This window comes from Sardina pilchardus, chromosome 7 (genome assembly GCF_963854185.1).
Source record: "Sardina pilchardus chromosome 7, fSarPil1.1, whole genome shotgun sequence".
Taxonomy (NCBI): domain Eukaryota; kingdom Metazoa; phylum Chordata; class Actinopteri; order Clupeiformes; family Clupeidae; genus Sardina; species Sardina pilchardus.
The window spans coordinates 24,718,046-24,731,416 of record NC_085000.1 but is presented as its reverse complement, the minus strand read 5'-3'; the positions used below and the strand labels follow the sequence as shown (position 1 = coordinate 24,731,416).

At 45.2% G+C, this 13,371-nt stretch overlaps 1 long non-coding RNA gene across 1 annotated transcript; it reads right to left on the bottom strand.

The window, feature by feature from the left end:
• Positions 1-1,536: 1,536 nt before the first annotated feature.
• Positions 1,537-3,127, bottom strand: LOC134087740 (uncharacterized). The gene is made up of 3 exons (XR_009939851.1): positions 2,694-3,127; positions 2,226-2,364; positions 1,537-2,004 (listed from the first exon to the last, which is right to left on the bottom strand). It is a non-coding gene; the product is annotated as an uncharacterized LOC134087740 (long non-coding RNA).
• Positions 3,128-13,371: the final 10,244 nt, after the last annotated feature.

Sequence of the window (13,371 nt, the reverse complement as noted above, 5' to 3'; positions counted from 1 at the left end):
AACCTTGCTCGTCCCTCATAGAAGCTAGAGTCCCCTCTCCTAAGTGTTGATTCTCTGGCTTCCTGTGCTTTCTAATATAATGTTCAAGGACAACATTTACAAGCCTCAGGCAAGAGCATTTGGGATGTTAAGCTGCTGTACAAACCGAAAGATTATTGTTTATTATCATTGCTTTTTGCCTTCTCCCCCTGTTTCTTCTTCTTGTTAGCAAATGGCCTTTGATGTACCCTGACTTGTCGTACCATTGCATCACCAAATCTGCAATGCAAGTTTCTCTCAGCACAGCAACATCCACCACATCTTCCGCATCTCTAGCAATGTGTAGCTCCCAGGTTTACAAGTGCCGTCCCCTGGGAGAGCTGGAAATATGTGTTATTTGCTTTTGGATGCATCAGAGGTTTGGGACTATATTTTCAAGCAGGTCCTTGTGTCCATGGAAACCCATCAGTTTAACCGGTAATTAGAGTTGGCCAACAACAAAAACATGCTAATGGTGTGACATTATGGCAGTGGAGGAAAAGATTTGATTAGCGCCATCACTGTATGGAGAGAGAGAATACCAGCACAGAAAATTAAAGTGCGAGGTTGCTAAGCAACATACAGATTCTTGAGATAAGCACATGAGGAAATCAACAGAGAGTACACTCCGATGTTTACCCCCACCACCTCCACCCACCCCTCAATAAGGCAACTGTGCTGAGGAGTTCAGTCTCATAGATTCTGAGATATAGCACATCTGCCCACGGAGACTGGGGTTCGAGTCCAGTCCGGGTCATTTCCGAATCCCACCCCTCTGTCTCTCTCACTGGCTTCCTGTCAGTCTCCTCACTATCTCCTCACTACAAAGGAGGGAAAAAACTAAAAAACTAGATTTAAAAATATATATACTGTATATACCACACCTCAGAGCAGTAGAGCAGCAGGTCTAGATGAAGACAGTTATTTGTTCTGGCAAGTTTTGTGATTCTTAAGGGGGCATACAATGGAGTTGAATTGAGTCAACACAAAAATGTTGCTGAAATGAAACTGTTTCCACAGTCATAGTTCATCCACTTGTATGGCACAATAACAGAAGGACAAGGAGTTGGCAAGTGAGTGAGGTGCTGACTGATTTACTGTTTTCCTTACAATTACACTCAATGTCTGAGCCGTAGGCAACAATATGGATTTAATTCTTACTTAAAAACAAAAACCTTGCATTCATCCGGTATCTTAAAAAAAAAAAAGAGATGCTGTACTGTAGTATACAAAGGATCTTAAAATGGCGTAAAAAGGCACGGCGTACATTATCAGTCTGTGAGCTCTGCGGGGACTGAACTTGATGCCCTTGACATCGCTGGCACCGTTTCAGCTCTACTGGTTAAGCAACTGGAGCTGCATGTTCTCCTCCCTGGACGAGCCGGAGTGAACGTAGGCTGCACGGCCTCGCACCGCACGTGGGAGTCACTCCACTCCACTCCACTCCAGTCCAGTTCACTCCATGTCACCCCAACCCCAACCCCACCCCACTGCTCCACGCTCCACCCAGGGGCCGATGCCAAGGTGGCGAGAGGACTGGCCGGCAGCCAGAGGAGGCTCATCTCAGAGAGAAAGAGAGAAAAAAAGCATAAGATAAGATAAGCACTCTGGTTAACCTGGGTCACCAGGGATGGAGTCCATCTTACATCACTCAGGGCTACGGGGCGGCGGTGGCAGTGGACGCGACACTGGCAGAAATAGGCTGCCGCTGGCATACGGGCATCATGAGTCCCTCAGCGCGTTCATCCCCAGATTTCATTCCATCGTGTTCTGTCTCTCTCTCTCTCTCTCTCTCTCTCTCTCTCTCTCTCTCTTTATCCCTCTGTCTCCCTGGTCACATCCTGCAGGCTGAGGAGCCCCAGTCTTAAGGTGCAGCCCCTTGAGACGAGGCCGAGACGACACAGCAGGCTTTTTCATTTATTCATCTGTCTCTTTTATGTGTGTCTTGTGCAAGTGTATTGGATGGACACAGCGTATCGACCTGGTCTGGAGGCAAACCACATAACATTTACAGAGGGGGCATCGCCGGGTTCAGACTGATTGCAGTGTACAGGAATAGACATTTTCACATCAACATCAAAACACAGCACTCATACAAACACACACACACACACACACACACACACACACACACACACACACACACACACACACACACACACACACACACACACACACACACACACACAGATGTACTCACATCATACCTATTTCTGTACAGTGTTTCAACAGCATTTGAAACCGCTGCCTTTGAAACTCAGCTCAGTGATGTAACAGTGCTAGCCTGGTGGGCAGGTCAAGGTGTAGATCGAACACTGCAGGAGTAGTGTACAGCACCTAAACAATCTGAAGAATTCAGAGACAGGGTTATACAATAGGGACCCATGACAAAGAGAAATGCAGAGTTCCCATCTAATTAGTTTGACATAACAGAGAACTTCTCAGAGACTGAGAATCCAGAGTCTGAGGTTGAAATCACTCTCTCTATCATGCTAATGGCCCTGTTTGTATACTAAGGCCAAGTGTCATTCAAAGAGTCTTACACATTTGAAAAGCTCATTACTGTCAAAACATAATAAAAGGGGAAAAATCCATCAAAGGCCTTAAAAAAGGCAAAACTGGTGACGGCAGCAGCAGCAGCACTAGCAGCAGCATAAAAGTCACCTTTCACTCACCCCGGCCTGTGAAAAGCCTGTCCTCAGCACGCGGCTTTGATGTTTACTTTCCAACTTGGGCATCGCCGGTCTGTTTACTCTCAGGCAGCGTCGACTCATTTAAGAGATTTGGCGACACAGCCATCATGCGACACGTCGCCGCCATCGTGTCCGTGCAGAGTGATCACTTTGGAGCACGGCGAGACACAAAGAGTCAAAGTGCTGACAGTCGAGAGAGCCTTAAGAGAGTCATTACATTTTATTATGTACATGTCTGTATGTGTGTGTCTGTGTGTTTGAATGTGTGTGTTTATGCTTGTGTGCATACATATGGCTACAACTGCATACTTTTAAAGCATGAATAATTCATATGCACAACAAAACATCAGCTGCTCCTAAGGCAAGCACATTTAAAGCTGGAGGGTATTGTTTGTTTTGTCACCTTTTTATATATCTATTTCTTTTTTTGGACCAGCATATTGAAAAAAAAAGAAATCAGTATTTCCGTTCACATTAACAGCCCATTGTGGAGTCGAAAAAGTCCATAAGGGCTGACACAACAAAATGATTAGATAATTGACTAAATTAGGAATAGCTCTTTCGAGAAAGTAAAAGCACTCTTGGCAGAAAAGGCACATTAAAACACCTTCATCAGTGAGGAAAGCAAACACTGACGCATGTGTGCGGAGTTTCAGCTTCAGAGTTTTAAGGTGCACTTAATTCAATTCAATTCAATTCAATTCAAAAAACTTCATTTATCCCCGAGGGGCAATTTCTCCATGCAGGCATAGTGACATAAGACGCACGACAAAAGACAAGACAAACAGGACAGGACAGACAGGGGTGTGAGTGTGTGTGTGTGTGTGGGTCCCAGTCTCCTAGTACCAGGAGAGAGAGGGGGAGGGGGCTGGGAGCATATTTGAGTTCAGAAGGCGAATAGCCTCAAAAGTAAAAGTAGCCCTCCTCCTGTTGGTCCTAGCAAGAGGACAGCGCAGACGCCTGCCAGAGGGCAGCCATTCAAAAACTCTGTGTAAGACATGGGTAGAGTCTTCTAAGATGGAGTTGGCTTTTCTTAGGGTTGCCTTGTCATGCAGTGACGTCAGAGACTGAAGAGGGTGGCCAATGATTTTAGAGCATGTGTGCACAATGCTCTGGAGGTGTTTCTTGTTTTTGATCGATAGAGAGTGAAACCAGCATATTGATGAAAAGGTCAGTATACTTTCAATAAAGGAGGTGTAAAAAATATTGAGAATCTTCCTGCTCACTCCAAAGGAGTATAGTTTCCTCAGGAAATACTGCCGCTGTTGACATTTTTTGAGAATCACCTCTGTGTTGGAGTCAAAACGCAGTTTGTCATCCATGACGGTGCCCAGGTATTTGTACTCCTGTACAACTTCAACAGGTTCCCCATGTATTATAGTTGCAGTCCTGCATCCTCCATGCTTGCTGAAAAAGCATTCCTGTGTGCGTCCTACTTTGAGGGCATCCACTTGGCTTCCTGTAAGTACTGAAAGGTTTAAAAACAATTTTGCACTGAACAAAAGCTTAACAAATGGACATCATGTTCCTGTCCTTTACAGCAAATGCACTGCTTGGCCTGTTCTGGCATTAACGGAACAGTATTTCGTTAATCGGTGTTTGCAACAAGCTTTGATTATATAATATTTCGATATTTACGGAGTTGAACAAGCTGAGAAATATCAGTGACGCAAAACCACCAGGCCTCATATGTAACATGTTTAGTAATTACTCAGTCAAATGTGTTTGGAAATTAGACTTTCTAATGGCACTTTGAAAGACTCGGGAGGAATATTTGCCCAGATGGTCAAGTATGCACTTGTTGGCCTGTACTGGGTTTTTATCACAGTCAACTGAAAATAGTGGAAGCAACAATGCAAAGCAAAACATCATTATGCCATTTTGAAACAGAGACTATACAAAATTATTCAAACAAGAACAAAATTATTCAAACACTGGCAGATATTGATTTAATGCTGATTTTCTCTTGACCAATATGTATTTTTTTTTTTCGGACTGAAAATGACACTGCCACATGCCAAAAGGTTGTAAGACAATGTGGTAGAAATCTTATATTTAAATTTTTATGAAAAATGGCACTTTGAAAATTATTCATACCCTTTTTAAATAATCAATGGAAAAAATTGCATTTGCATTCACAGCTTTTAAAATGGTTCTTATAATACCACACCTCTGTTTGTCTCCACAATGATTATAGACCGTGCCTTTTTAGCAGCTATCCGGCTTTTGAGGCAGAAACTATTCTTTGCCATCACTCTGGCCTTATGCTCACTTTTTTTGACGGATTGAGGTCTGGACTCTGGCTGGGCCACTCTAAAATGCTGACATTGTTTTCTGTTAACCATTTCTTGCCTTCTTTGGCTGTTTGTTTTAGAACATTGTGTGGTTTATTGGGGCAGGTCTCTTGGCAGACTGCCTGATCTTTTCCTCCACGATCTTAATGCAGCCCCTTGTTTTAGTGTTACCATTTACTTCGAAAAGGTCACCAGGTCACCAGGTTCCACTGGTTGAAAACATCCCAAAATAATCATCTTCTCACCCTCACACTTGAAATGGACATGGCGTGATTGGGGCTTAATGCTTCTTTTTATATGCCAATATCAGGCCATGTCTCTGGGTAAAAAAAAAACTAAATCTACCGAGAGCTAAATTCTTTTTCCAGGTGTGCCCTTATAAAGTTTAAGCTGAGTTGTGCATGTTTGGAGAAGAGTGATCCATGATCAGCATCCATGATGACTAAGCGGTCCATTTTGGGTTGGGGTGAACATTTCAAACCACCAAAACAACATGTGGGGAATAGCTATAGAACTGTATTAATTGTGGGTGTTTTTCATACAATGTGACCTTGTCAAAGTAAATGGTATTTAAATAGGGAAAACGTGGAGGTGTTTGGTCGTGCGGAACGCGGTGAAATCTCCCCGCCGTCACGGCTACACCCACCGCCTCTCAAAAACCCACCCTTCAACTTCACCGGAGCACCACTCCATGCATGGTCACACGAACAGCAGACTCAATCCCAGCCCCTGCCGTTCCGCTCTGCCTTCGTCAGCCACTGGACTGCTGAAATTTCAAAACACGTCTCGTCGTCTAATTGTTCTCACCCACGCTCGAGGCCAAATTCAAATTCCCCCTCCATTGTCTCCAGACGTATTGTAATACACGTCTGGCCCTGACAGGCTATCCTTGCCCTAAATGCATTACAATTGAGCTGAGAAATGTTCGACTGAGATATCATGTCACATTCTGTTGTACTGAGCTAATGTGAATATACAATTGTAAGGATCATGACCATCATGTCCATTCTCTGCTGGTATATTGTCTCTAACACAGCGCCGTACTGTCGCCTACATGCAGCACATGTAGCCTACTGATGTAACATTCTGGTAAAACATGGCACATAAACACGTGTAGGCTACTACATCTCATGTCCCCCTCATGCTATACAGATCCTCTTCTCTAGCATAGAGAAAGTAGTGTGCTTCACAAGGCATCGATCTCTCTCATGCATGGAATGTATGAAGGTTCAACAGATGGAGCAGCTAAGAAGTGTCTGTTCGCACTTGTTATTGAACAACAGTAGCAGTCCTGGGCTTGACTCCACAGGTGAGCAAAGTAAGTGACAGGTGGCAGTGAGTAGACAGACAGACAGACAGGCAGGCAGACAGCCAGACAAAAGGTTGTGAAAACAACAAGCTCACTTTTTGAAATTTGGTTGGAGCGGCTGCTGCAAGGATTGTCACCAGCAAAAAACAAGACACAGTGGAGAGCATTTCATTAGCCACTAGGCTTGAATGCAATCAATAAGCTGCCTTTCCAATTACTTGGCACCAAGACAACAGGAAATTCCTCCTGTATTTAAACACTTTTGTATTGACCACTCTTGTAGTCCCGCAGAAAGTCTACGCAGAGGACCAGCCTTCATCCAACATTTTAAATAGGTCTTCGGATGGGGAGGGCTCTGGGCTTGTGAGCTGAACTAGTCCTCGTACCTCTCTTTGTGTTGGCAACACCTGATGGCTCACATGGTGCAGTTGTCAATTAATGGTCTTCAGGGGGAATATCTTTGCTCCATAAAAATAACACTCTTTTTGATATGAGAGTCTGTGCTTCTGAGACTGCCCAATTTCTCTCAAGTTTCAGCTGTGGCGGGCTAGTATAATTAAAGTGACACACAGGGCTCTGTGAGTGAGTGTGTGTGTGTGTGTGAGAGAGTGTGTGCGTGTGTGCGCCTGTGTGTGCGCTCTGTTTAAGCAATGGCGTGATGGAGTGGTCTGTCATTTATAAGACTATCAGGAGCTACATGCACCTCAACACACACACATACGCACGCACGCACGCACGCGCGCACACACACAGAGCTCAGTAAGCCTACCCAGAGAGTGAGCATGAGTGAGCAAGAAAGAGAGAAAAAGATCAAAGAAAGGCTGGAATATATAGAGGGCCGTTATTTTCCGATGGAGTCAGAGATCAGCCTTACTTACAGGATCTTACTGCAGAGAGGAGCGATAATGCAGCTTTGCAGGTCCTCTGTGTGGACAAAGACAGAGTGGAGTGGCCAATCGCTCTTATCTGCACCAAACTAATCCAGTTGTTTGTGTGTGTGTGTGTGTGTGTGTGTGTGTTGCAACTGTATTCTGTGTATGTGTGTGTGGGCATGCCGGGTGGTAGTGGTGACAGGGTGTGTGTGTGTGTACTGGAATTCTGCTGATCATTTCTGTGAGCTCCTCTGTGTGTGTGTATGTGTGTCTACATGTGAGTGAGTGTGTGTGTGTGCTGCAACTGTACTGTGTGTATGTGTGAGAGGGCATGCCTGGTGTGGTGGCAGTGGTGACAGGGTGTGTGTGTGTGTTTGCTGGAATTCTGCTGATTGTGTGTATGAATGTATGTGTGTGTGTGTGTGTGTGTGTGTGTATGTTATAAATAGCTCTGCTGTGGTCTGTAGGGGAGGCGGTGGCATTCTCTCAGGCCCACTCCAGCTCCACTATTGAATAAATGTCATAATGCCCCCATGATGTCTTCCTATGCGGGGAGTCAGTGTTCGGCCCCGCGCTTTAGCTGTGTAATGAAATATGTCTGCGGTGATGTATGGTAGAGGGAGAGGCCCAAATCGAAAATTGAATCACACTAACTTAATTTGTGGTCAAGGCAATCAAATTACTTGTTTTGGCTGGAGTATTTCAGCAGCGCTGGCGATGAATTCATCTTCGTGGCAAACCTGTCAAGGTGGGAGCCGATGGGGGAGCAAACAGGCAGAGCCATGGATGAAGAGGGGAGGCTACAGGAGAGGGAGGTGGGGGTGGGGTGCTGTGTGTGTGTGTGTGTGTGTGTGTGTGTGTGTGTGTGTGTGTGTGTGTGTGTGTGTGTGTGTGTGTGTGTGTGTGTGTGTGTGTGTGTATGTATGTGTGTGTCGTGTGTGTGTGTGTGGGGGGGGGGCACAGTAGCCTGGTGATGCCAATCCCACCAAACGTCACTGTCTGCATTGTGGCCAGGAGATGTGGTCTGGCCCGGGGATGTGGCCGGGTGCAGGGGTATTGGTGGTGGGTGTGGGTGTGGGCGTGCATGATTAATGAATGTCAATCAGAGCTAAATGAGGAAATGAATGCATCAGCTTGTAGCTCTTGTGATGAGAAGGGCACTGGTGAGATTGGAACTGACAGCACCAGCCACTGCAGAGCCAGCTGCTCGCTGCTCTATGGGACCCGAGGGGAAGAGGAGGAGCCAGCAGGTCTTCTACCGTAACGAAAGCCTGAAGAGACTCTGGTCCTGTGGTGCCCTCCACCTCCCCCAAACAACTTCTGACACGGCAACATGCCTATACCTCTACAGCCTTGGTCCGAAATGGATTTCAAATCAGAGGACCTATTGTTTACACAGTGGAGGTGAGTGGTTGAAGTGTGAGATTAAGAAATGTTCACTGCCAAGGGAAACGGTCATTGTTTCTTTAACTAGCGAAAACATCATGGTCAAAAAAGGAGTTGATGAAATGCTGATTTGATGTTGATGACCGAGAAGAGTTCTCAAAGGAATCCCTCGACAGAGCATTACAAATAGAATCTTTAGAGGTTCTGTTGTGGACAAAGGCACTCTATGATACTAAACAGCATCTTTTTCCCCCCCCACCAGGACAACACAGTCACTCCATCATGTGGCATGCCACCTCTAGGATGACATTTTGATCACAGGATATCAAAAGGCTTTCAATCTGACTGCTCCCCATTATTAGTTTTTCCCTGTGTGTTGCCGATTTGTCCGCTTTCTTGTTGAGGAGATAAATCACGGCAGGACACTGGCTTGGGAGAGCCCCGGCAACAGCTGTATCAGCAAGATTACACCCCGGAATAATTATCTGCCTTCAGACGTTCTGCCGCAGAAACTCGGCATTTTTACGGCATCACAATATTACTTTACTCATGTTCATTCAGCGGCACTAAATTAAAAGGAGAGACCCCCGAACGTTGGCCTTGAAAGAAAAAAAAAAGTTAAACTGGAAAAAGAACAAAGCAGGGCAGGATAAAGGCCAAATACATTCCAGTTTTTCAATTTGATCGTTTTTTTTTTTGGTTGCACGCCGAATCCAATAAAGTGTGCGTTGTGTCTGAGGAAACTTAAAGCCGTGCCAAGCAAACCCAGAAATACTGAAAAGGGAAAGAGACACAGATAGAGAGGGTGATAGAGAGAAAGGACAACAGAGAGAGAGTAAAGGAGAGAGAGGGAGAGAAAAAAAGAGAGAGGGAGGAAAGGAGATGCTCTCCATTTATTTGCAATCTTCTCTTCCCCCTCTTGACGCCTCTGCAGCATGCGGAAGGAAAATCAATCAGTGTGACAGGCCGGCTCACCTTCCATAAACTCCGCCTTACTTATGAGTGGCATATCATTTGTCTACTGACAGTTGACGGTAGCCACACACACACACACACACACACACACACACACACACACACAGACACACGTGGTCTGTTGCACTTCCTCCAACAAATCTTCCTTACCTTTCATGCCCGACCCCAAAGCCCCCACCCCACCCCACCCCACCCCACTCCCCCCGTCAGACTGCACGTTGGCCTGCCAGTGTTGCTCTGGTCTGTGGTTGACTGAAAGTTCTGCAAGAGGCGCACACTCTGGCAGTGGGGGGCCTGGACTTGCTCCAACAATCCCACGCTGCTTAAGCCCTTTAACATCTTCATAAAATAATCAAGTGCTGTTTGAATGGAGTCACTGATGCAGCCAGGGGAATGTGCGTGGGAGAAGGAGCGTTGTAATAACGGAAAAGAAACATTGTAACTGTCCTTATGAATATTGGAACGACATGCTCAAAAAACCTTGGGAATGGCAACACACTGTGGCTGACATGAATTTGTGGTGTGAATGTGTTAAGTGAGGGTTCAGTGTCTTTGTAGGGCTGTTGTCCCTGGCAAAAGAGGTTTGGGTAAGGTATGTAAGGCAAAAGAGGTTTGGGTAAGGTATGTAAGGCAATTTCACAATACAAGCATGCTACGGTATCTGTATCATATCACGCCACGCAGCCAGTCAGTATGCAATGGTAATAGAAATACATGAAATATTCTGTCAATACTAATGGCACTTACAACAGGTAAACTGACTGAGTTAGAACATGGAATGCGTAACAACAATGCCAAAAGCACTCTACTATTACCATGGCCACCATGAGTTCAGTGCACGGTCAGAGCTGTAAAGTATGTCTTCCTGAAAGACCCACTCTCAATCTCAACATTTTGCCGACTGCGGGCAGCTACAGCACGTACTGTACCACTACTGTACCATTAAGGAGGCTTCAAATATTTAGCCTACCGAAACCGAGTGGGCTACACCTGCAATATCACAACATAACATTAACCTCTTGCATCACTGACGACTTGCAGAAAGAAAATACTCATTATTTCTTTCATTTGCTGAACCACTCAACACCAACTGCAGGCATACAGTATCTCTCGTAATCTTGAGCCGCTTGTCTCATGAGCGCAATACAGTGTCTATTTATAGAAAATGTTGTTGTCGTTTTTTTTTTCAACTGGTCCTCAGTTTCAGCAGCCAACGTTTACCTAGGCTTCATTAATTTGAGGGTTAATTGTTTGTGCGTGTTGACTTCTGCAGAAGATAAACCCAGATAATGGATCCTTTCATAAAGTGTGTTGATGGGAGAAACACACAGATGGCAGGAGGTTGCAGTGGCACTATATTCACAATACAGCAGAGATACACCTTACCAAATCCAGCTCACGCTGGTCTCGCCGTTAAGCTGATGAGGGTTTAACATTTTTTGCTTTTAGCTTGCACTTTCCCAACTTTTGTCGCAACTCTGAAGTTATGCCTGCATTAATACCTCCGGTTTGTTTTGTGCAAATGTCAGGCGTGACTGACAAGCGATATATTAAATTATTTTGAGGAGCACCTCAGCAACAGCGTTGCGTTGTTAGTGGTGCAAAAATAAGCCTCTTTTTTCAGCTTGACTGATGCCTGGCAGAAACCCATAAACGATGCAGCGAGGCAAAAACGGCAGATAGCATCGCTAGATTAGAGTCAGCCCAGTTCTCTTGTCAATCACACTAGTAATTGCTCCAATGAAGCCACCTGTCTTAACAATCTTGGTCTGCCATATAGAAACACGCTTATCTACCAGACTTGAGAGAAAACACACACACACACACACACTTCTTTGGGTGCTTTAACTCAAAATAGCTTCAGGGGAAAAAAAGGCCAGTTCAAAAGAGGCAAGGAAAAAAAAACACTCTTGGTTTCATAGAGAGAAAAAGAAATTTCCACCTATGTGAAAAAGCCTTGGCTCTTTCTTTATGCATTATTCAGCCTTTCTCCCCCGATAAGTTTGGAGCTTAAACACTTTTGCTGTTTTTAATTCAATACGCTTTTCCTCTGACTCCACACACACACACGCACACACACACACACACACACACACACACACACACACACACACACACACACACACACACACACACACACACACACACACACACACACACACACACACACACACACACACACACACACACACACACACACACACGTCCCTAAGGCCTACCTGTTCATAGAGGTGAAGAATTTCAACACTTAAGGTAAATAACACAAGGCCAAACGGCTGCCTACAGTACACCGTGTGCAATTCTAGATGTGCAGCTCAACTCCGCTGCTGCTGCTGCTGCTTAAAGTAGCCTCAGGCTGCAGGCGAAGGTCAATTGATGACAGTAAAGCTTTTAGCAGCTAGCCCATCATCCGCCACCTCTAAGACAATACAGAGGGCACAGCAGAGACAGTGGCATGTCCTGAGAGAAGAGGAGAAATGCAAGAGACGAAATCTCCGATTCCATCAGTTACTTTCTTTCTCCCCAGCTGTCTTTCTTTCTAGTTTTCTACTTTTTTTGATGGCTGTGGAGAGTGAGAGAGAGAGAGAAGAGAGAGAAGAGAGAAAAGAGAGAGCCCTTCACTGTGAAATCCTCTTAAGAGCAGTCAGTGGAAAGAAGACTGACGAATAGTACAAAGTCTTGTCCTTCTTTTCTGTCATCTTTCTTCCCTGTTGCTGTTCTTTTTTTCCCCACCTCATCTTGTGCAGAGCCTTGGCCTGGCATCCTGATTGGCTTGAGAAAGAGTCCGCTCTCGACCTCCCGTTCCCCTCCTCCGCGTCGTCTCGTCTGAACCGTTATTTCTGTTCCCTCAAGGCAGAGACCATTTTGTCTTTTTTCTTTCGTCTGACACGTCTTCGCATGTAAATGCTTTGAAAGTGCTCTCTGCTGAAAGCAACAATCAATATTCTCTCTTTTTTCAAGTGGGTCCAGAATCAAAACAATGAGATTTAATAAAGGGGGCATTTTTGTCTGTGTGGTGGACAGCTGTCCCCCTTGTAGCTGTGACTGGGCTAACAGTAGTGTCCCTGCCTGGGGAATTGTAAAAATCAGGGGGCACTTTGAAGCAACAATTAGAGAAATCATAACCGACCACCTGCAGATAGGACTCTCTCCCTCTCCCTGTGTGTGTGTGTGTGTGTGTGTGCTTGTTTTTATGAAGAGCAAATGTAGCCGGGGGATATGTTCATGAAAGAGCCAGGGCTGTGGAAATATTTTTAGTTTCTGCGGATGGCCACATTTTTCCTCCCCTCTAATGAGGGAAATTCACTCAATACACATTTGGGCTTTTGACAGCTTCTTGGGGGCTTTTCAAAAACAATCCCGCACCAGCAGAAAGGCTGCCGCTCTCCACACACACACACACACACACACACACACACACATGCACACACACAAACATATTAGACAACACACATTTCAAACAACACATCTCATGTCGCACGGATACAAGATTTCACCTTGGAATATTTACATGTGACATTTTGTTTCAACAACGAAACAGAACCCCCTTCATGTTTTAGTCATTTGCCGTAAGAATATTAAGTAGAACTGCGCACAGATTTGTTTCATAAAATTTTCATTTCAGATTAGTGGTTTCCCGCTGTTTTGCTGCAAATGTAACTCAATCACCATTTACTGCTTGGGCAGACACACTGAGGAGGTGCATATGCAACATGTCATTACTAACGCCTTGTTTGTCACGAAGCGACGCGCACCCACACGCACACACACGCGCACTCCAGCACTCCAAGAACGCCCATCACCAGGCTCGACAAGCTCGGGGG